The sequence below is a fragment of the Odocoileus virginianus genome, chromosome 1 (genome assembly GCF_023699985.2).
Source record: "Odocoileus virginianus isolate 20LAN1187 ecotype Illinois chromosome 1, Ovbor_1.2, whole genome shotgun sequence".
Classification (NCBI taxonomy): domain Eukaryota; kingdom Metazoa; phylum Chordata; class Mammalia; order Artiodactyla; family Cervidae; genus Odocoileus; species Odocoileus virginianus.
Genome location: NC_069674.1, coordinates 99287509 through 99312660, shown reverse-complemented (window position 1 = coordinate 99312660; position 25152 = coordinate 99287509). Strand labels below are relative to the sequence as shown.

Here is a 25152-nt window from a genome sequence, read left to right as displayed (position 1 = left end):
CTACTTGCTTGGTTACGGTTTTGGAAATTGGTGATCCTTACTTACATCAGGCAATGTAATTAACAGTACATATCTCTATGCATAAAGCCTAATTTGAGGGCCCTAAAAATACAGAGAGAGATGGATGGTTGTGTTTGCCCAGGTCCTTCAGGGATAATCATATTGAAGTCTTACTATTATTTTAACTGTAGGTGTCTTGTTAATCTGCACACTTATTTAACAAATATTTATTAGCTCCTGTGATGTCAGGTAATGTGCTAGTAAGTAAGTAAAAAGAGAAAACAGTTTCTGCTCTCTTGGAGCTTATGTTCTAGTATGGGAGATGAATATTGAGAAAATAAATTCATAAGTACATAATTATAAATTGGGAAAGGGCAAAACAAGGTGGTATGAAAGAGAATGTCAGGAAGAAGCTAGTACAAAATGTATAAAGACTTCTCTAAAGATACAGTATGTAAGCTGAAACTTTATAATGAGAAGGAATTGACCTTTAAAAACAAGAACAAAGAATAAAAGTCTCGGTATAGGAAATAGCAAGTGCAGAGTTGTTAGGGGGGCAAAAACCTTGGAATACTCCACAAATGGGAGAAGGCCAGTGTGGCCAGAGTATCGTGAGTGTGTGGTGGGGCGGGAGAGGCATGAGGGGAGAGGGGAGTGCTACAGCATGATGTCAGATATATTAGGTTATATATGGCCTGCTGGGGGCCGTGTATGGGGTTCAGAAATGGAGCTACTGAAAAGTTTATAGCAAGGCAATGACATAGATTAACTGACATTTAAAGTCATCTGGACTTATTCAGAAGTTGGGTTGGAGAAGGCCAAGAATGGAAGCAAGAAGACTAGCAAGGAAGCTCTTGCAATACTGTAGGTGAGAGGGGATGATGATTTGCACTGAGGGACATGGAGTGATCAGAAAATGGATCTTCAATATGTTTTAGAAGCAGAATTGATGGGATTTGGACATGGACTAGATTTAGGTTGCTGATCGGGGGGTGGTGACAGAAAAGGAAATTTCAAGAACCATTGCCAGGTTTCTGGCTTTAGAAAATGGGTGGATAGTGACGCCATTTTTAAGATGGGGAAACTTGAGGAAGAAAGGTATCATATGGGAAGATCGTTATATCTTTTTAAAAAAAACAAAACAAAACAGATTTTATAGGATTTGTTTCTTTATGTCTGGTGGCTCTGGGTCTTCATTGCTGCCCACAGGCTCTTGTCTGGCTGTGGTGCATGAGCCTCGCATTAGCTTCTCTTGCTGTGGAGCACGGGCTCTCAGGCCGCAGGCTTCACTAGCTGCAGCCCTCAGGATCAGTAGTTGCGATGTGTGGCTTAGCTGCCCAGAGGCAAGTGGCATCTTCTTAAACCAGAGATTGAACCCGTGTCCCCTGCATTGGCAGGCAAATTCCTAACCACTAAACCACCAGGAAAGTCCCATTATATCATTTTTTAAAAGTCAAGTTTACAGAGGTCATAATGTATAAGCTGTAAACTCACTGTTTTAGAGAAGCAGATAGTCGTGAAGCCATTCACCACAGTTATCTCAGAAAATTCCCTGATGCCCTTGGTAATTAATTTCCTCACTCTACCCCCACTTCTGGCAACTATTGATCTGTTTTCTGTCCCTTTAACTTCATCCTTTCAGGAGGTCATATTAATTAAATTATACAATGTGTAACCTTTTGAGTCTGATTTTTCCAGTTTAGCATATGCATTTGAGGTTCATCAATGTGATTGCACTCACCAGCAAATCAGACCTTCTTATTGCTGAATAGTATTCCTTGTATAGATATAACACAGTTTATTCACTCCTCAGAAGAGGAGCATTTGGATTGCTTCTAGTTTTTTGTAATTTAGGGAAAAAAAACTGCTATAAACATTTGCATCCACATTCTTGTGTGGGCATGTTTCATTTCACTTGGGTAAACACCTAGGAGTGGGAGGATGGGTTGTTATGGTAAGTTTGTAAGAAACTACTAAACTGTTTTCCAAGGCACTTGTGCCATTTCACATTCCTACCAGCAGTGATAAGAGTTCCTGTTTCTCTCCATCCTTGTCAGAACTTCATAATGCCAGATTTTTAAAAACTGTTTTAGCCATTCTATTAGGTATATATTAGCATCTCATGATTTTAATTTGAATTCCCTTAATAACCAAAGGGGCTTCCCAGGTGGCGCAGTGGTAAAGAATCTTCCTGCCAATGCAGGAGACACAAGAGACGTGTGTTTGATCCCGGGGTCAGGAAGATTCCCTGGATGAGGAAATGACAACTCACTCTAGTATTCTTGCTTGGGAAATCCCATGGACAGAGGAGCCTGGCAGGCTACAGTCCATGGGGTTACAAAAACTCAGACACAACACACACACACACACACACACACACAATGACCAAACACATTGCATATGTTTTTGTATATTTATCTGCTAGCTAAGTATTCAGTTTGGTGAAATATCTGCTCAATTATTTTGCTTTTTTTTTTAATGGGCTATCTTCTTATTATTGATCTGTGGGAGTTCTTTCTGTTGTTGTTAGTTTTTTTAAAATTAATTAATTTTTTAAATTGAAGGATAATTTCTTTACAGAATTTTGTTATTTGCTGTCAAACCTCAACATGGATCAGCCATAGGTACACATATCCCCTCCCTTTTGAACCTCCGTCCCATCTCCCTCCCATCCCACCCCTCTAGGTTGATACAGCGCCCCTGTTTGAGTTTCCTGAGCCAGACAGCAAATGCCCGCTGGCTGTCTATTTTACAGATGGTAACGTAAGTTTCCATGGTACTCTTTCCATACATCTCACCCTCTCCTCTCCTCTCCCCATGTCCATAAGTCTATTCTCTATGTATGTTCCTCCATTGCTACCCTGTAAATACATTCTTCAGTGCCATTTTTCTAGATTCTGTATGTATGTGTTAGAATAAAGCATTATTCTTTCTCTTCCTGACTTACTTCACTCTGTATAATAGGCTCTGCGTTCATCCACCTCATCAGAACTGACTCAAATGCTCAAATGCTTTCCTTTTTATGGCTAAGTAATATTCCATTGTGTATATGTACCAGGACTTCTTTATCCATTCATCTGTTGAAAGGACATCTAGGTTTGCTTCCATGATCTAGCTATTGTAAATAGTACAGCAATGAACAATGGAATCCATGTGTCTTTTTCAACCCTGGTTTCCTCTGGGTATATGCCTAGGAGTGGGATTGCTGGGTCATATGGTGGTTTTATTCCTAGTTGTTTTTTTTTTTTACACCTAGTTTTTTAAGGAATCTCCATACCGTCTTCCATAATGTGTTGGAGTTCTTTATATATTTTGGATACGAGACCTTTATAAATACATGTTTTGCAAATATTTTAATTTACTCTTTGGCTTTTCATTTTCTAGTGGTGTTTTTAAAGGAGCAGAACTTTAAAAATTTTGATAAATTCAGTGTTTACATCTTATGGTTTGTGCTTTCTGTGTTCTAAGAAATGTTTGATTAACCCAAGTAACAGATTTTCTGCTGTGTTTTCTTCTAGAAGTTTTATAGTTTTAGGTTTTGCTTTTAATGTCTTTGATTAATTTTGAGTTATTTTTTCGCATATGGTGGTAAGTATGGGTTAAAGCTCATTGTGTGTGTGTGTGTGTGTGTGTGTGTGTGTGTAGATGGCCAGTTGTTTCAACATCATTTGTGGAAAAGACTATTCTTTCACCATTGAATTGTTTTGATATTTTTCTCAGAAGTCAACTGGCCAAACATGTATGGTCCATTGATCTATATATCTATTTTTTTTTTTGCTAATCCTCCTCTGACTTGGTTGCTTTATAACTAGTCTAAAAAGCACACAGACTGAGTCCTTCTAGGTTAGTTTTAAACATGAAAGGTTTCAGACCTCTTTGAGACAACAAAGCAAATAAGTCAAGGATGTACTTGATATAAAAGTATGGATTTTGAAAAGAACTCTGGACTAAAGCATTAGGTTTAGGAACCGTTGGCCAATAGATTGTATTTGAAACCAAGAAAATCAATGAACTCACCTGGAAAAATGGGGTAGAAAGATGAAAGAGAACTTAGGACCAAGCTCTGACAAATTCTTATGTTTAGATGTTAGCAGGATGAAGAGGAGGCAATAAAAGAGTGAAATGATTCTACTTTTGATTTCTTTTCCTTGTGATAACCACCTTCCTCTGTCTATATTTTTTATTTCTAAGAGTGTATTAAAACATATTCCACACTGGAAAATAAAGAGTGAAATGGATTTGCAAATGATATTGGAGAAAACCCAAGAGCATCTTTGGCATCAAAGAAACTAAGAAAAAGGCAGGTTCAGGGATGGAAGAATGGTCTGCTGTACTGATAGCTACTGAGAGGTTTAATTAGGTGTTCATTGGATTAAGAGAGTTATTACTGACAAAAATAATTTTGGTGAAACAGTAGGTGCAGAAGCCAGATCAGAAGGTATGGATGGGAGGTTAGAAACTAGAGATGGCATATGCTGACAACTCTTAATTTTGGCCGCAAATGTGAGCATAGGAGTAGCATGATTGCTGAAGGAGATTAGGGTGTATCATACTAGACTACTACCTACAGTTGAAGATAAAAGGAAATGTTTATGTGCCGGAAATGATTTCTAGAAAGCAACAGTTGAAGATGTATGAGACAGGATAACTGAAAGGTCTAAATCTTAGAGAAACTGAGATGCGGTGAAATCCAGAGACCATAGGACACATCCTCATTTTCAGTGGGCAAGCCAAAGTAAAATATGGCTTTAATGCCAGGGCACTTGCAGATTTGGTTGTTGTAAGATGAGGGGGTCCCTGTCTGATGCAGTCATCAGCCAAAGTGAGACTAGAAAGATTGGAAACGTATTGAGGGAGGGGAAGATATGGAGAGATCATGGGGAAAGAATGGGAGAACATGCTCGAAGATGTTATGATCTTCTCAACCCATGAGGGTTAAAAGGAAAAAAAATCAGCCTGGCTTCTTTTTCTTTTTGCCTGCCCTGTGATGAAGGGCCTAGTGCAGAGATACTCAGAGAAGGACAGGCATCCATTGGAGCATGAGGCCATCATCAGTTTTCATAGTTACTAATACATGTATTTTTAGATTTAGTTTTTATTTTTATCTATATTTTAATTAAACTTTTAAGCTGTTTTCAGAAATTTTGGAAAAAAGTTAAGAAATATGTTATATATATTTATGTATATAAATATGTATATGTTATATATATTTATGTATATTATATATATAAATATATTCATTTAATTATTGACCTTTTATATTGGTGTGTTTTCATCAACTACAGACTAATATCAAGCTGTCAACACTGTCTCTCCTCTGAGATATTGACACAGTTATCCCACATGTCCTTTATCCTTGTGGACAGAAGGAGACCTAACTAGAGAGGTAGGAGACTGAGCCTGGTTTCCTCTAGGCTGAGACAAAGAATTAGACTGATGACAATCTTGGAGAAGGAGCAGAAAGAAGTCCATCAAAGATAGCTCACTCTTTCCCATCACTGTAGCAAAGACTGAGTCACAACAAGAAAGATAAATTAGAAAAAACAAAAATGTTCAACATCTGTGTGGCAAATAGATTATAAAACTAAAAGGCAGTCCTAAAACTCAGGAAAATATTTGGGACTATGTGACAAAGGACTCACACCCTTAATATATAAAGAAACTTTAAAACTTAAAATTAGGAGGATAGCAGCTAAGAGAAAAAAGAAAACCAAAGGGACCAAGAATAGGCATTTCAGAAAAAGACAGGCATGTGAACAACAAATAAAGGTGAGACAATGATCATCTGTATTGGTAATCAGTAAAGTGTCAATTAAAATAAGAATTAGATGCTTTTATTTATTATGTTAACAAAGATACCAAAGATGATAATACATGTTCTGGCAAGCATGTGGGGCAGTGCTCTTACACAGGCTGCTGCCCCTGCTGCTAAGTCGCTTCAGTCGTGTCCGACTCTGTGCGACCCCATAGACAGCAGCCCACCAGGCTCCCCCGTCCCCGGGAATCTCCAGGCAAGAACACTGGAGTGGGTTGCCATTTCCTTCTCCAATGCATGAAAGTGAAAAGTGAGAGTGAAGTTGCTCAGTCGTGTCAGACTCTTAGCGACCCCATGGACTGCAGCCCACCAGGCTCCTCAGTCCATGGGATTTTCCAGGCAAGAGTACTGGAGTGGGGTGCCGTTGCCTTCTCCGCTGACACAGGCTAAGTGGAGTGAAAACATCTATGATTAAGGGGAATATCAAAAACTCACAGCTTTTTCTAACTGAGAAATTCTGCTTCTAGGATTAGGGACTAATTCATCACCTTTTGACTTATTGTTCTCATTGATGTAGGTCCTCAAATTCAGACTCTGGATATATCTCCAAACAAAATTACACATTGAGTTAAAGAGATAACTGATGAGAAAAAAGACAGTTATCATGTAACAGAACTGTGCTTGGTCACATGATCTGTAGTACACTAGAAATTGAGCTTTTCTCCTAATTCTATAAGAGTCTTCAAAATAGTGTAGTTACAGTGTATATTATTGTATATTTTTTCAATGAAAGCCATGGTTGGTTATGGAATATGTTTAAAATATGCCACAATTTTAAAAGACATATACTGGCACTTTTTAAGATACTGAGTGTCTCAAAAAAGTTGCCTAATTGTTTTTTTGCCCTCAGATAGTCATTTATACTACTGAAAAACTTAAAAATACTTGCACATGTAATAGAAAAAATTCAGTTCAGTTCAGTTCAGTCACTCAGTCATGTCCAACTCTTTGCAACCCCATGGACTGCAGCACGCCAAGCTTCCCTGTCCATCACCAACTCCTGGAGCTTGCTCAAACTCATGTCCATGGAGTCAGTGATGCCATCCAGTCATTTCATCCTCTGTCATCCCCTTCTCCTCCTGCCTCAATCTTTCCCACCATCAGGTTCTTTTCCAGTGAGTCAGTTCTTAGCAGCAGGTGGCCAAAGTATTGGAGTTTCAGCTTCAGCATCAGTTCTTCCAATGAATATTCAGGACTGATTTCATTCAGGATTGACTGGTTTGATCTCCTTGTTAAGCTGTGTTACTTCCATATCATAAAGACATTTAAAAATGATGTTGTAAAAGGATGTTTATTAACATAGAAAGATTTTTAAAAATAAGTTCATAAGACAGTATGAACTGCATAAACTTTTCTAAAAATTAGATATGATTATGCATATCAGAAAATAATATCCAAATTATGAGTCAAACTTGGTAGCATGACTAATGTTTAGCTGTAGCTAAGCTACTTCAAAAAAAATTGTTTTGTCTTTCAAATTTCCATGATAAATATGTTTTAAAGTTGGTACCTGGAAAATATATCAGAACAAAATAAAACTGCAAGTCAGGTAACTGAGGAACATTTCACCCATTTTATGAATGGAGAAACAGAGAAAAGGAGAAGAAAAGTGCTTGGAGGTAGATCGTCTGGTCTGGAAATTCTAGAAAACTGTCAGCATCCTGCAGCCTTTCTTCTGCATTTTAATGTCTCAGTCTCTTGGACAGTGCTTGGCACCTGGGAAGTACTCAATAAATGGTCTCTGACTCCTGGGAATGACTCCAGGAGGCCTGAGTGCACGGAGGGAAATCACGCCTATCTAGTAAATATAAACTGCTATGTTCACGGCTAATGAAATGCTGCTGTTGGTCAGTTTTAGCCTTTCCGTCTCTAGAGACGTAGACGAGGGATGAATTTTCTCTCTCCCAGACTATGTCGTGTAGGCACTTTGAAAAGTCACATACATCCCTTTGTAGCTGGACAGAGGGAGTTGAGACAGCACACAGACAGGAAAATAAGTCAGGCTAACATTAAACTTGGGACCAGAGAAGTCCATTAGAGGAAAACCAATGCCATGGCAACTGAAAACCCATGTAATTTCATTTGCTATTTAATGGGCTCTTTGTGGAAAAGTGCTCTTTGTGGAAAAGGCTAATTGAGGCCAAAAAATTGCATGCAATTTTCTCTTAAAGGATTTTCCCCGGTTTTTTCAATGTTGCAGAGCTGGCTTTGTTCTCAAGCTGGATTTTGTCTGCTATTTTCCTGTTTGCCTTCCTACTTGATGCCCCCCATCTTCTGGCCTTTGTTGCCTTTGGTATTAGTATAATGGTGTTCATCAGTTGAGAGGGCTTATTTACCTCAGTGAAAATGTCCTTTCTGTGAATCCCGCCTTTCCCTATGAATAAAGAGAGTCAGGTCAGGCTTAGCTGGCTGAAAAGAAGCATATTATTTCTACCTATTCCCTTTCGTAAGAGGAAAATGAAAGCTACTTGCTTTTCTCTGCATGAAGCAAATCCTGACAGTTGGAGGAAAATTTGTTACTGCAGGAAAGCCATAAAAATTCAAATGTTTCCTAGCAGAATGTAACATGAGGGCAATGCAAAGGAGACCGTGCCTTTTAAAAGACTGTCCCCTGCTACTTGGTGTGACAGTCACACAAGTTACCCGCACATTAGGAAATTCCCTATTCAGTGATGTGAACACAGGAAGACAAGATGTCATTGGACTTCACTTCAGTCAAGAAATAGATACGCCTGCTTGACACATACCTCGTTCATTAGTCCATCACCTCTGTCCTTCCATCTCCCAGGTTATACATTGTAGTAGCAGAAATCTGACCCTCCTAGTCTCTTGCAAACAACCCTGGGGATTTTTGTCCCGTCTGCTGCATGGTTAGTACCACCTGCACAACATGAATTTAATATTGTCTTTAAATTGACATTATTATTAAGCTTAATTTTAAAGGAACCTTGATATCACTATAAAAATGGACTTGTCATTGTAAAAAATATGCCAAAACCCCTTGCCAAATATAGAAGGTAGTAGTAACAGGGCTTCCCTGGTGGCTTAGATGGTAAAGAATCTGCCTGCAATGTAGAAGTCCTGGGTTCGATCCTTGGGTCTGGAAGATTTCCTGTAGAAGGGAATGGCAACCCATTCCAGTATTCTTGCCTGGAGAATCCCATGGCCAGAGGAGCCTGGTGGGCTATAGTCCATGGAGTCTCAAAGAGTTGGACATGACTGAGCGACTAACACTTTTCCCTTTCACTTTCAATAGTAACAGTAAATAGTGGGCAATCAAATTCTTAGCTTCTGTCTACCCAGAGACTTTTTTCCTCAGCTAGCAGAGAATGGCTTTAAAAAGTCACATCTTCTGGTTGCTGTCCTTCTGGAAGCATTGTCTCCAGTCCTTTTGCTCTGAATGAGAGGACTTGACATTTGTTTGCAGATTGTCTCTCACACCCAGTCAAGCAGTAGGCATCCCAGCGCAGTGAAGAATGTCCCGCTTAAAATCCTGGCACACTTGGGGAGGCACTGACTTTAGCAGGGCTTTGTAAAGTCTGTGGTCTATTTAGAAGCAAATTTCAGAAGCCTCCTCTTTAGAATCAGGAGTGAAATAAATTTACTGCTCTCACATCTCACACCTCTGTCTTGGAGGTCCTAGCTGACGCAAAGAGAAAAGAAAATAAGATGTAAGAAGATTGGAAAGCAAGGAAGTAAAACAGCCATCATTTCATACAATATGTTTGTCTAGACTTTAAAAAAAAACAAGAAAACTTAAGATCAAATGGTTAGAATTCATAATTGAGTTCAGAAGAGGTACTGCATTTGAGATCAGTTTACAAAAATCAATCACATTTCTGTACACCAGAATCAAGCAGTGAGAAATTATAAAAAAAGATGTATTTGTAAAATCACAAGAAATTTAAGGGATCTAGGAAATATATTCAACAAAAGGTGGAACAAACATAAAAATTGATTATAAAAGACATTAAGAGGATACTACATTTATTACAAAAAATATATTTCTTGATTACTCCCTCCTCAGAGGCAACCACTTTCACTACTTTTAGCTGATTAGTTTGATGTTTATCTCCATATTGCTAAATAAATACCATTTATTTATGCATAAAATTGAAAAGAATAAGTAGCAACATAAGCAGTTTTCTGATAATCTATTGATTTATCATGATGGAAGTGGAGGATCTGGCTCCTTTTCCTCACTGCCCTCCTCCCCATACACGTACATTTCTTAGTCTCCATCCTCATAATATAATTGCATTAAAACTATGAGGCTTGTAGTAAACTAGGATAGTCATTTCTTCTTTTGACCACATTTCCCCCTGGATTTGTGTATTATTTTCTGCATTTGCTCCTTTTTTTCCCCCTGTGACTCATCACTATTTTAACCCCAAAACCTTTTGCCAATAGCTTTAATCTTTTCTGAAAATATTTCAGTTCAATGGTACTTCATCAGTTTTATTTTGTTGAGAAAAAAGGCCCTTCTGGAGACAACAGATCTGCTCCAATGACTGCCACCCTGGAATCTCCATTCTTCAATGTCCTGGAGGGTCCCTTTGCCCCTCGCTGTGTTGGATTTCCTGTTTCCTGGATTTTGGGTTTTTCTAGGTCTTGCTTTGTTGCTTGTTTGGGTTGAGTACCTCTGTTAGTAGGTTTCTGAAAAAGGTGCAAGAAACTGCTCATGCATTTATTCTACCCTGACTTGGCACAGAATTCTAAATTGATAATCATTATCCTTTAGAATGATGAAGGCATTTCTGCAGTGCCATTTTATTTCCTCATAGTTTCTTTGCAAAATTCAGAATTAAATTGAAGAATGTAGGGAAAACCACTAGACCATTCAGATATGAGCTAAATCAAAGCCCTATGATTAAATAGTGAAAGTGACAAATAGATTCAAGGGATTAGATCTGATAGACAGGGTGCCTGAAGAACTATGGACAGAGGCTCGTGACATTGTACAGGAGGCAGTTATCAAGACCATCTCCAAGAAGAAGAAATGCAAAATGGCAAAATGGTTGTCTGAGGAGATCTTACAAATAGTTGTAAAAAGAAGAGAAGCTAAAGGCAAAGGAGAAAAGGAAAGATAAGCATCTGAATGCAGAGTTCCAAAGAATAGGAAGGAGAGATAAGAAAGCCTTCCTCAGTGATCAATGCAAAGAAATAGAGGAAAACAATAGAATGGGAAAGACTAGAGATCTCTTCAAGAAAACTAGAGATAACAAGGGAACATTTCATGCAAAGATGGGCACAATAAGGACAGAAACAGTATGGACTTAACAGAAGCAGAAGATATTAAGAAGAGGTGGCAAGAACACACACATACAGAGATCTATACAAAAACGATCTTCATGATGCAGATAACCATTATGGTGTGATTACTGGACTAGAGCCAGACATCCTGGAATTTGAAGTTAAGTGGGCCTTTGGTTCAATTCAGTTGCTCAGTCGTGTCTGACTCTTTGCGACCCCATGGACTGCAGCACGCCAGGCCTCCCTGTCCATCACCAACTCCAGGAGTTTACCCAAACTCATGCCCACTGAATTGGTGATGCCATCCAACCATCTCATCCTCTTTGTCCCATTCTCCTCCTGCCTTAAATCTTTCCCAGCATCAAGGTCTTTTCCAATGAGTCAACTCTTCACATCAGGTGTCCAAGGTACTGGAACTTCAGCTTCAACATCAGTCCTACCAAGTTACACCCAGGACTGATTTCCTTTAGGATGGACTGCTTGGATCTCCTTGCAGTCCAAGGGACTCTCAAGAGTCTTCTCCAACACCACAGTTCAAAAGCATCCATTCTTCTGTGCTCAGCTTTTTATAGTCCAACTCTCACATCCATACATGACCACTGGAAAAACCACAGCCTTGACTAGATGGAACTTTCTTAGCAAAGTAATGTCTCTGCTTTTTAATATGCTGTCTAAGTTGGTCATAATTTTTCTTCCAAGGAGTAAGCATCTTTTAATATCATGACAGCAGTCACCATCTGCAGTGATTTTGGAGCCCCAGAAAATAAAGCCAGCCACTGTTTCCACTGTTTCCCCATCTGTTTCCCATGAGGTGATGGGACCAGATGCCATGATCTTGGTTTCCTGAATGTTGAGCTTTAAGCCAACTTTGCACTCTCCTCTTTCGCTTTCATCAAGAGGCTCTTTGGTTCTTCTTCACTTTTTGCCATAAGGGTGGTGTCACCTGCATATCTGAGGTTATTGATATTTCTCCTGGCAATCTTGATTCCAGCTAGTGCTTCCTCCAGCCCAGCGCTTCTCATGATGTACTCTGCATATAAGTAAAATAAGCAGGGTGACAATATACAGCCTTGACGTACTCCTTTTCCTATTTGGAACCAGTCTGCTGTTCCATGTCCAGTTCTAAGTGTTGCTTACTGACGTGCATACAGGTTTCTCAAGAGGCAGGACAGGCGGCCTGGTATGCCCATCTCTTTCAGAATTTTCCACAGTTTATTGTGATCCACACAGTCAAAGGCTTCATAGTCAGTAAAGCAGAAATAGATGTTTTTCTGAAACTCTCTTGCTTTTTCAATAATCCAGTGGATGTTGGCAATTTGAACTCTGGTTCCTCTGCCTTTTCTAAAACCAGCTTGAACATCCGGAGGTTCATGTATTGCTGAAGCCTGGCTTAGAGAATTTTGAGCATTACTTTACTCACATGTGAGATGAGTGGAATTGTGCGATGCTTTGAGCATTCTTTGGCATTGCCTTTCTTGGGATTGGAATGAAAACTGACCTTTTCCAGTCCTGTGGCCACTGCTGAGTGTTCCAAAGTTGCTGGCATATTGAGTGCAGCACCCTCACAGCATCATCTGTCAGGATTTGAAATAGCTCAACTGGAATTCCATCACCTCCATTAGCTTGGTGCATAGTGATGCTTCCTAAGGCCCGCTGGACTTCGAATTCCAGGATATCTGGCTCTAGGTGAGTGATCACACCATCGTTATTATCTGGGTCATGGAGATCTTTTTTGTATAGTTCTTCTGTGTATTCTTGCCACCTCTTCTTAATATCTTCTGCTTCTGTTAGATCCCTACCATTTCTGTCCTTTATTGAGCCCATCTTTGCATGAAATGTTCCCTTGGTATCTCTAATTTTCTTGAAGAGATCTCTAGTCTTTCCCATTCTGTTGTTTTCCTCTATTTCTTTGCATTAATCACCAAGGAAGGCTTCCTTATCTCTCCTTGATTTTCTTTGTAACTCTGCATTTAAATGGGTATATCTTTCCTTTTCTCCTTTGCTTTTCACTTCTCTTCTTTTCACAGCTATTTGTAAGGCCTGCTCAGACAGACATTTTGCTTTTTTGCATTTCTTTTTCTTAGGGATGGTCTTGATCCGTGTCTCCTGTTCAATGTCATGAGCATCTGTCCATAGTTTTTCAGGCACCCTGTCTACCAGATCTAGTCCCTTAAATCTATTTCTCACTTCCACTGTATAATCATAAGGGATTTGATTTAGCTCATACCTGAATGGTATAGTGGTTTCCCCTACTTTCTTCAGTTTAACTCTGAATTTGGCAATAAAGGCCTTAGGAACCATCATTCTGAACAAAGATAGTGGAGGTGATGGAATTCCAGTTGAGCTATTTCAAATCCTAAAAGATGATGCTGTGAAAGTACTGCACTCAATATGCCAGCAACTTTGGAAAACTCAGCAGTGGCCACAGGACTGGAAAAGGTCAGTTTTCATTCCAATCCCAAAGAAAGGCAATGCCAAAGAATGTTCAAATTACCACACAATTGCACTCATCTCACATGCTAGCAGAGTAATGCTCAAAATTCTCTAAGCCAGGCTTCAGCAGTACGTGAACTGTGAACTTCCAGATGTTCAAGCTGGATTTAGAAAAGGCAGAGGAACCAGAGTTCAAATTGCCAACATCCACTGGATTATCGAAAAAGCAAGAGAGTTTCAGAAAAACATCTATTTCTGCTTTACTGACTATGCCAGAGCCTTTGACTGTGTGGATCACAATAAACTGTGGAAAATTCTGAAAGAGATGGGCATACCAGGCCACCTGTCCTGCCTCTTGAGAAACCTGTATGCAGGTCAGTAAGCAACAGTTAGAACTGGACATGGAACAACAGACTGGTTCCAAATAGGAAAAGGAGTACGTCAAGGCTGTATATTGTCACCCTACTTATTTTACTTATATGCAGAGTACATCATGAGAAACTCTGGGCTGGAGGAAGCACTAGCTGGAATCAAGATTGCCGGGAGAAATATCAATAACCTCAGATATGCAGATGACACTACCGTTATGGCAGAGAGTGAAGAAGAACCAAAGAGCCTCTTGATGAAAGTGAAAGAGGAGAGTGAAAAGTTGGCTTAAAGCTCAACATTCAGAAAACTAAGATCATGGCATCTGGTCCCATCACCTCATGGGAAATAGATGGGGAGACAGTGGAAACAGTGGCTGACTATTTTTTGGGCTCCAAAATCACTATAGATGGTAATTGTAGCCATGGAATTAAAAGACACTTACTCCTTGGGAGGGAAGTTATGACCAACCTAGACAGCATATTAAAAAGAAGAGACATGACTTTGCCAACAAAGGTCTATCTAGTCAAGGCTGTGGTTTTTCCAGTGGTCATGTATGGATGTGAGAGTTGAACTATAAAGAAAGCTGAGTGCCGAAGAATTAATGCTTCTGAACTGTGGTGTTGGAGAAGACTCTTGAGAGTCCCTTGGACTGCAAGGAGATCCAAGCAGTCCATCCTAAAGGAGATCAGTCCTGGGTGTTCATTGGAACGACTGATGCTGAAGCTGAAACTCCAATACTTTGGCCACCTCATGCGAAGAGCTGCCTCATTTGAAAAGACCCTGATGCTGGGAAAGATTGAGGGCAGGAGGAGAAGGGGACGACAGAGCATGAGATGATTGGATGGCATCACCAATTCAGTGGGCATGAGTTTGGGTAAACTCCGGGAGTTAGTGACGGACAGGGAGGCCTGGCGTGCTGTGGTTCATGGGGTTGCAAAGAGTCGGACACGACTGAGTGACTGAGCTGAACTGAACTGTGAGGAGGAGGCCAGAAGGCAGATAAAGAAGAAGATGGTGCTGAGAAATTTTTTCTTCTAGATGATAGAAAACTGAGCATTTAAGAAACTGATGACAGAATTCACTAGTTAATTAGACCTTGAGGACAAAGGAGAGAGGAGGGATATTTTATGGTGTGAGAATCCAATAAGTATGGGCAATGAGATTGAGAACCAGGCAGAGGCATATGACTCTAAAGAGAAGAACACCTCTTCGGTTGTAGCTGTAGGCAAGAAAAGAGAGAGAATGGAAGTGAGATGGGGATAGTCAGACTTCTTGGAAGTTTTCTCTGAAAGGTATCTTTATGTTAAAAAGAGGTGAGGACATATAAGAGTGAAGAGAGAGGGGAAAGGATTTAAAGATTGAGGAACTTAAAACGAGTTTGAAGTAATTATGAAGAGTGGGGGAATAAACTGAGTAGAGAAATACTGACTTGGTGGGCAGTCTCCAGGACCCGGTTGAGTGTTTATGTTTGACCTGAAGGTGATACCAGTCTTGTACGGTGGCACTGCATCTGCACGGTGTGGTTTTTGCCACACAGCTCTCAGCTGCTTGGGTGCAGGTGCTGAGAGCATAGATAACTGGGTTCACTCAGGATTCAGTTCATTCATAGCACCAAGCAGACGCTATGAAGAGTAGGAGGTAGTTTAAGGTTTTGGCAAAAGAGTGATTAAACTGATGGGGAATGGAACTCAGCTGGATAGGAAGGGGAGGGGAGGCACATAAGGAATGTCTAATGGACAAAAAGACTCCGGAGAGGGATTCCAGTGAAACTAAGATGCGAAGATAGGCAGTTATGATCAGAGAATTAGATTGGGGAATTTGTGATTTTTTGTGTGCATGCTCAGTCATGTTCGACTCTTTGCAACCCCATGGACTAACCCACCAGGTTCCTCTGTCCATGGAATTTTTCAGACAAGAATACTGTAATGGGTTGCCATTTCCTATTCCATGGGATCTTCCCGACCCAGGGATCGAACACATGTCTTCTGAGTCTCCTGTATCTCCTGCACTGGCAGGCAGGTTCTATACCATTGAGGCAAGTGGGAAGCCCTGGAGACTGAAAAGTTTTAGGTAATGACTCAGTCACCAGGTGACTGTAGGCAGGAGTCACCACATTAGAAAGGAGGAGAAAGTGACAGGAATGAGACCCAGAAGTTGAGAGGCAGGGTATTGAACAGGCATCTGAGTGATGGTTAAGGCAACCCAGAATTTGTGTGGAGGGGTCACGTGAGTCAGGCGCTGAAATCTTCAGAGATCGATGGCGAGATAAATGTATTCAGAAAGGAAGGTAGGTGGTATTGATGAAAAAGCAGAGCCCCGAAGAAGCAGTGGTGTTTCTTTTTATCTTTGTTGTTGTTTTTTTTTTTCAAAAGTGTTAGGGAATAATTGGAGGCAGCAATGGGGAGTCAGATATATGAAAAAACACCCAGCTATATACTGCAGGCCAGAGTTAAGCATCCCGCATGCCTTCTTTCAGCTTGGAACCAGGCAAAGCTCCTTTGGTTGCCATGGTGACCAACACCATGTCTCCGGGCTCATTAATCCTGTGTTCCAAACTAAGCACTTAGCGATAGGTTCTGAATAAATGCAACAAAGCTCTGCATACTGAAAAGGGCACATTCATGTTAAGCAGGGGAAAAGGTTTTCAATTTCATTCATTAAACTGGAGTAAATAATTTAATATCTTTGTGCGTCAGTCCTCCTAGCTAATGAATAAGGATAAATGCTTAATGGAAAATCTAGCCTAATAAAGTCAACACCATCGGCTTTACGTATAAAGGAAATTGATGTTGCTGGTATATATGCATATGAAGGGGGAAATGGAAAGAAAAAAACATATATGAGTGTCTGTGATGTGGAATGTCAGGTACTTTAAAATAAAATGTCTCATTTAATCCTCTCAACCACCATGTGAGATTGTTCTTATTATTCGTATTATTTTCTTCATTTTATAGATGAGGAACTGGAAACTCAGAGCAGTTAATAAGGCCCCAGTTAACACAATTGGCCTAACTCTGTCTGATTTGGCTCCACAGTGGTCCTACAGTGCCTTGCTGAAAATTGTATACTGCTGATTCTTCTGGGACTTTTGGCTATTTAAAAAGTCAGGAGAAAAGTTTGTGCTAAGGTGACACTGCCTATATAAAAGAGAAGTTTAAATGCTGTATTAGAATTCCATTAGCTGAAAAAACCCTTCACCATCATAAGATGATTTTAAAGGCTCTTGTTGGGAAAAAAAAAGTGAGAAGGTAGTTGGGTATATTAAACATGTTTAATTAAAAGTGATGAAGAACGTTTATTCCAAAATGCACCCCTCCCTGCCCTGCCTTCTCAAAGTAATCATTTATCCCACTTTGCCATTTGCAAGTACATGGAAGGTACATGTACATATATATGTTTATATATATGCTAAAAAGTAAGTTAAAAAAAAGAAGGTTTGGAATTGCAAAGCAGATCCTCAACACAGAAGCTGATTTTTTTCTTTTCAGTGTCATTCCTTCATGTGGTTTTTCTGGCTTGGCTCCAGCAAAGATATAGATAAAGTGATGGACAAAGATATATTAAAAATCCATTAATTCGCTTTCCTTGAAATTAAGTCTTTTAATTAAAACAATGCTTTGATCAATTTCTAATTTCTGCTTCTAATACAGCAAGGTTTAAAATAAATGGAAACAACTGGGTCCAAGTTAGATATCTCTGTCACTAAACTTAGCAGTTAGCACTTTCTTTTAGTTCAAATACTAATTGTTTTGGTCTCAAGTATATGACTATCCTGTGTCTATTTTCTCAAATTTGGATAATTGCCCCAGGCTATTCCCAAATGTTTCTTCATAGGGAAAGTGTTAATTTTGGCCCTCTCTTCCATTAGTGTTCCTTCTTCAACTGGCTCTCTCTACTTTAAATTCTCCTATCAAAGGCCGTATGTGGGAAAAAAAAAAAAAGCCATATGTGACTTGAGTTGTAAGTTTTCAGTCTGGATATTTTATCTTTGTTTTGTAACTAGAAGCATCAGAAACCAGAAATTGAAGAATGGCATTTCCTTGGGCCTCCTCTGCTTTATTTATTTATTTTTTCCTATCAGCACTTGTCTAATTTGTTTCTTACTTAGAGGAGGCTGGATCTTATTATCTTCTGAACAGTTTGAACACCATTTAGCAAAAGATATCAGCTTTATAAACAGGAATGTAAGTCTTTTCTTTGTAATCTCCATAAGTAATTATTTATGGAGGATAATCTAAACAGTTTTAATAGGAGACTCCTGGGGCCAGATCTGGAGGTGAAATGGTTAAGTCAAACAAGACCCTGGTGCTTCCATCTCAATTTTCCATTAAAGCTGACCAAGAAAACCTCCAAACAGAGAAAATAGCAAAAGCAGCAGAATTGGAGGCTAAGAAAAGCATAAGCTAGCTTCCTGAAGACGTTCCTACTAATTAGAAAGCTAATGGGAAGGGAGCAAGAGTGGACCCTGTCTTTTCTGAGATAAAACATCTACTGCAATCACAAGAGGTATTAGCCGACCCCCACTGAGAGCCACCGATGGCTGAATACTTGTGGGGAGGCCCTTAGAGCATCCTTCTCCTTTGTTTCCCTTTGTTAGAAGTACCAGCAGCCCTCTGAAACTCTCTTCAATTAAGAGGCCATGCCAAGCAAAGAACCAAGTGGGAAAGGCAGAAAGTAAATGCACTTCTTGCAAACAGAGTTGAATTAACCTGGGTTGGGGCAGGAGAAATAGATTGAATAAGAGCCCTAGGGAATGGTCGGCGTGGACTTAATAATAACTGGATATGGTGTTTCTCTTGCATGCCTGGCATTTTATCCATATTCTCAATTAACCCTCACAACTATCTTGTGAGAGTAATACTATTCTTTTCATTTACAGATTGAAAAGCACTGTGCTTTAGATGAGTTGCTTAATGGTAAGCCCCGGTTTTGAGTGCAGGATGACCTCAATGCAGAGTATTTGCTTCTTCCACTAGGTGGGGCTGCCTATCCTTTGCTACTCAGAATCCTGCCAAGAAGAGAACCTAATCTGGGGACAGCCCTGCTGCCCTGTTGTGAATCTGTCTCCACTGTAGGCTGGACGTGTCAGTCAATAAACCAGCTACTTCCTCAGCTCCTCCTGGAACGGCCTTGTTCACAGCCCCTGGTGAAGGGAAGGCTTAAGTTGTTAAGTTCAGTAACGCTGGATCCTTCCCCACCACAGCCCATTAGACCAGGGGTGGTATGCAAGCCAGGGAATTCAAATACAACTTGATATATAAAGATGAACTCAAATATAGAGCGTAAGAATGCAGGTTCTGGAGTAAGGTTTGTTGTTGTTCGGTCGCTAAGTTGGGTCTGATTCTTTGCAACCCTCTAGACTGCAACACACCAGGTGTCCCTGTCCTTCATCGTCTCCCAGAGTAAGATTGCCTGCATTCAAATTCTCACCTCCTTCCCGTTCACTTCCTGACTGATACACCACCAGATTTAACCTCTTCTAATCTCAGTCCTTGTTTACTAAATGGGGAAATTGGTAATAATCCTAGGTGATTCTAGGTCCAGTAAGTTTGGGAAGATATATGTTTAATTAGACAGTTCCTTACCATAGGACTTTTCAGAATCCTTCATATGCTAATATAAATTGGGACTATACCAAGGGGCACAAAATTACTAATTTATTGAACTAAGAACTTTCATTTTTTTAATAAAAATGCCCCAGAATAAGTTTTGGGAAATACTGGCTTAGAAGAGTGAGATTAGGGTTTGTAGGTAGAAGGGGAACTCATATTTGGTACTTCAGGCACTGACTTAGCCCTGTGTATATCAATCTCCCCTCCAGCTTCCCTTCCGAGGGCAAATCCTATCTCTCTATAGTAGGCAGATAATGACCCTCCACAGTTGTCCACAGGCTAATCCCTGGAATATATGAATATGTAAACTTACGCAGCAAGAGGGATTTTGCAGATGTGACTAAACCAAAAACCTTGCAATGGGGAGATGATATTGGGCTGTCTGAGTTGGCTCATCTCCTTAGAACTGGAATTTCTCTTCTGGCTGTGGTCAGAGAAAACCTAACTATGGTAGGAAGTTTAGAAAGATTTTATGTGAAAAGATTACATACATCATTGCTGGCTTTAAAGATGGAGGGAGAAGTTATGACTCAAGGAATGTGGATGTTCTCTAAAAGTTGGAAAACCCAAGAAGACAGATTTTCCTAAAGACCATCACACTGACTCCTGATCTTGGCAGACTTCTATTAGAGTTTTCTAAAGAAACAACCAATGTTGGGGGTGGGGGGTGTAGGAGAGATTTGTTTTAAGGAATTGACTGATGAGATTGCAGAAGTACAAGGAAAACTGAAGTTTGAGATCAAGGCAGTCTGGAGCAGAATTCCTCCTTCTTCAAGGGCCCGTAATCCTTTCTTGTAAACCTTCAACTGACTGGACGAGGCCCACCCACATTGTGGAGAGTAACCTGCTTTCGGAGTCTACTCTGTGTGTGTGCTTAGCCACCCGATCATGTCCAACTCTTTGCGGCCTCATGGACTGTAGCCCTCCAGGCTCCTCTGTCCATGGAATTTTCCAGGCAAGAATACTGGAGTGGGTTGCCATTTCTTCCTCCCGGGGATCTTCCCCATCCAGGGATCAAATCCACATCTCCTGTGTCTACTGACTTAAATGTTAATCTCATCTGAAAAACCACCTTCACAGAAACATCCAGAATAATCTTTGATCAAATGTCTGAGCACTGTGGCCCAATTAAGCTGTCACATAAAATTAACTGTCATACCCACTAAGACCTGTGCTAGACTTCTGACCTACAGAGCCGTGAGCAAATACATTTGTGTTGCCCTGGGCGACTACGTTTGTGGTAATTTGTTACTGCAGCAATGAGGAACTGATACATTCACCTACTACCCATTATGCATTGCCATCAACTGTAATGCTAGTCATTTCCTGCTGAGGACCTGACCATTTGTCTCAGTTTTTGTCCATTTCCCGAGTTCTGTCAACAGGGATGGATTTAAGTTCTGACATAGATTGCCAATCCAAACTCAGCCTTGGCTCCTGGACCTCCTCAATGCTGAAGACCTTCATCTCACTCCAGTTCAACCACCCATTCTTATTGTGGCATCCTGGCTCTTTACGTTGCTCCATTCTCTTCACTTCCCATCTTTTCAGCCATCACTCCCTCAGTTACACCTTCCCAGATCTTCAGTGATGTGGTTGCTCCAGTTCCTGGCACCTCTCTTTAATCCAGGTCCCCCAGCCCTCCTAGCTTTGTTTCTTTTTCCTCACCGTGTGTCCTGATGGGTTACTGGAACTACTGTCTCACCAACATTACTCCTTCTTTGGCACAGCAGGGTTCTTTTGAGCAAATCTACCTAATCTCTGCTTACTGTTAACTGTCTACAACAATATGTTTAAAGGTAAAACAACAACAACAAACTTTTAGCTGCAGCTATACAAACTAAATATATCAGCAAACTATAAACTAAAAAATGAATGAAATTTCGTCTACGTCAGAGGGAATGGATTGGAATACACATTTTTGATGAGCTGTCACATACTATCTCTTAAACAGAATAGGATAGGTACCACCCCCCTTAAAGGTTAGGGAGAGAAGTTGACTCTAATGTTCAGTATTTGGCTTCATGGATTACTTCTCCCCTTAATTTCTTCATCAGTCTGTATCCACTGAGAATACAAACTCACAGCATGCAATGTGTCAGGAATTAGAGAATATCTTGTATTCTCAGTTGATTAGTCACTACCTGTCTGACAGAGCTCTCAAGTGTGAAGACAGTAACAAGAAGTCCAGCTGGGAGGCTATGAAAAATACACTAGCCCACAGGGAAGCAACGTTACCCTGACAACTCAGGAAAAGTTAATTCCGCAACTGCTTTCCCACAAGAAATAGAAAGATTGAAGCCCTCTGCTTTAGCTCCATTTAAAGTTTGAAGGGGAAGTGGCCTCTAAGAAGCCTAAGCAGAGATAAAGGATAAATGCAAAGGGATATGTGGGTACTAAATCCCTCACCCATCATCCCCAGTTCAGTTCAGTCACTCAGTTGTGTCTGACTCTTTGTGACCCCATGGACTGCAGCACGCCAGGCCTCCCTGTCCATCACCAACTCCCAGAGTTTACTCAAACTCATGTCCATAGAGTCGGTGGTGCCATCCAACCATTTCACCCTCTGTCGTCCCCTTCTCCTCCTGCCTTCAATCCTTCCCAGCATCAGGGTCTTTTCCAATGAGTCAGTTCTTCACATCAGGGAGTCAAGGTATGAGAGTTCCAGCTTTAGCATCAGTCCTTCCAATGAATATTCAGGGCTGATCTCCTTTAGGATGGACTGGCTGGATCTCCTTGCTGGCCAAGGGATTCTCAAGAGGCTTCTCCAACACCACAGTTCAAATTCATCAATTCTTCTGCCCTCAGCTTTCTTTATAGTCCAACTCTCACATCCATACATGTCTAATGGAAAAGCCATAGCTTTCACTAGACAGACTTTTTGTTGGCAAAGTACCATCTCTGCTTTTTAATATGCTGTCTAGGTTGGTCATCGCTTTCCTTCCAAGGAGCAAGAGTCTTTTAATTTCATGGCTGCACTCACCATCTGCAGTGATTTTGGAGACTGCTGAAATAGTCTGTTACTGCTTCCATTGTTTCCCCATCTATTTCCCATGAAGCGATGGAACCAGATGCCATAATCTTAGTTTTACGAATGTTGAGTTTTAAGCGAACTTTTTCACTCTCCTCTTTCACTTTCATCAAGAGGCTCTTTAGTGATTCTTTGCTTTCTGCCATAAGGGTAGTGTCATCTGCATATCTGAGGCTATTGATATTTCTCCCTGCAATCTTGATTCCAGCTTGTGCTTCCTCCAGCCCAGCGTTTCTCATGATGTACTCTGCATATTAATTAAATAAGCAGGGTAACAGTATGCAGCCTTGACATATTCCTTTTCCTATTTGGAACCAGTCTGTTTTTCCAAGTCCAGTTCTCAGTGTTGATCCTGACCTGCATAAAGATTTCTCGAGGCAGGTCAGGTGGTCTGGTATGCCCATCTCTTTCAGAATTTTCCAGTTTGTTGTGATCCACACAGTCAAAGGCTTTGGTGTACTCAATAAAGCAGAAATAGATGTTTTTTTGGAACTCTCTTGCTTTTTCAGTGATCCAGCAGATATTGGCAGTTTGATCTCTGGTTTCTCTGACTTTTGTAAATCCACTTTGAACATCTGGACATTCACGGTTCATGTATTGTTGAAGCCTGGCTTAGAGAATTTTATGCATTACTTTACTAGTGTGTGAGATAAGTGCAATTGTGCAGTAGTTTGAACATTCTTTGGCATTGCCTTTCTTGGATTGGAATGAAAACTGACCAGTTCCAGTCCTGTGGCCACTGCTGAGTTTTCCAAATTTACTGGCATATTGAGTGCAGCACTTTCATCATCTTTCAGGATTTGAAATAGTTCAACTGGAATTCTATCACCTCCACTAGCTTTGTTTGTAGTGATGCTTGCTAAGCCCCACTTGACTCTGCATTTCAGGATGTCTGGCTCTAGGTGAATGATCATACCATCATGATAATCTGGGTCATGAAGATGTTTTTTATATAGTTGTTCTGTGTATTCTTGCTACTTCTTCTTAATAATTTCTGTTTCTCTTAGGTCCATAGCACTTTTGTCATTTATTGTGCCCATCTTGCATGAAATGCACACTATCAAAGTAATGCACAAAATTCTCCAAGCCAGGATTTAGCAGTACGTGCACTGTGAACTTTCAGATGTTCAAGCTGGCTTTAGAAAAGGCAAAGAAGCCAGAGATCAAATTGCCAATATCCACTGGATCATTGAAAAAGCAAGAGAATTTCAGAATAACATCTATTTCTGCTTTATTGACTATGCCAAAGCCTTTGACTGTGTGGATCACAATAAACTGTGGAAAATTCTGAAAGAGATGGGAATACCAGACCACCTGACCTGCCTCTTGAGAAATCTTTATGCAGGTCAGGATCAACACTTAGAAGTAGACTTGGAGAAATAGACTGGTTCCAAATAGGAAAAGGAGTACATCAAGGCTGTATATTGTCACCCTGCTTATTTAACTTATATGCAGAGTACATCATGAGAAATTCTGGACTGGATGATACACAAGATGGAATCAAGATTGTTGGGAGAAATATCTAAAACCTCAGATATGCAAATTACATAACCCTTATGGCAGAAAGTGAAGAAGAACTACAGAGAACTCTGGATGAAATTGAAAGAGGAGAGTGAAAAAGTTCGCTTAAAGCTCAACATTCAGAAAATAAAGATCATGGCATCTGGTCCCATCACTTCATGGCAAATAGATGGAGAAACATTGGAAACAGTGGCTGGCTTTATTTTCTGGGGCTCCAAAATCACTGCAGATGGTGAGTGCAGCCATGAAATAAAAAGACACTTACTCCTTGGAAGGAAAGTTATGACCAACCTAGGCAGCATATTAAAAAGAAGAGACATTACTTTGCCAACATAGGTCCATCTAGTCAAGGCTATGGTTTTTCCAGTGGTCATGTATGGATGTGAGAGTTGGACCATAAAGAAAGCTGAGCTCTGAAGAATTGATGCCTTTGAACTGTGGTGTTGGAGAAGACTCTTGAGAGTTCCTTGGACTGCAAGGAGATCCAACCAGTCCATCCTAAAGGAAATCAGTCCTGGGTGTTCATTGGAAGGACTGATGTTGAAGCTGAAACTCCAATAATTTAGCCACCTGATGTGAAGAGCTGACTCATTTGAAAAGACCCTGATGCTGGGAAAGCTCAAGGGCAGGAGGAGAAGGGGACGACAGAGGATGAGATGGCTGGATGGCATCACCGACTCAATGGACATGAGTTCGAGTGAACTCCGGGAGTTGGTGATGGACAGGAAGGCCTGGCGTGCTGCAGTCCATGGGGTCGCAGAGAGTCGGACACGACTGAGCGACTGAACTGAACTGAACTGAACAGTTGAATGACCATAGCAGCATGCAGGCTTTTTAGTGAAAATACCATCCAGTTGTAAGACATGGTCTGATATGATGAGCACAAGATTAGAGCAAAGTAGTATGATAATAGTACATTTTCCAAAGTCTGAATTATTCAATCTTATCTATGGTTATTTTGCTAAATTTTAATCAATGTTTTCTCTCTTTTTTTTTTGGAATAAAAAGGATTAAAAAATAAAATATATTTAAGTTGACTGTGCTCAGTGCCTGCATGTCGATTGCTCACATCTAGAAAGATATTTTTTCCTTAAGGCTGAGTAAATTAAAAATAAACA

The 25152-nt window shown here is 40.3% G+C and overlaps 1 protein-coding gene across 1 annotated transcript in view; it reads left to right on the top strand.

Annotated features, from left to right (window-relative positions):
• ASB4 (ankyrin repeat and SOCS box containing 4) overlaps nucleotides 1-25152 on the top strand; it is a 75972-nt gene that overhangs the window by 11853 nt on the left and 38967 nt on the right. The gene's annotated exons all lie outside the window — the stretch shown is intronic.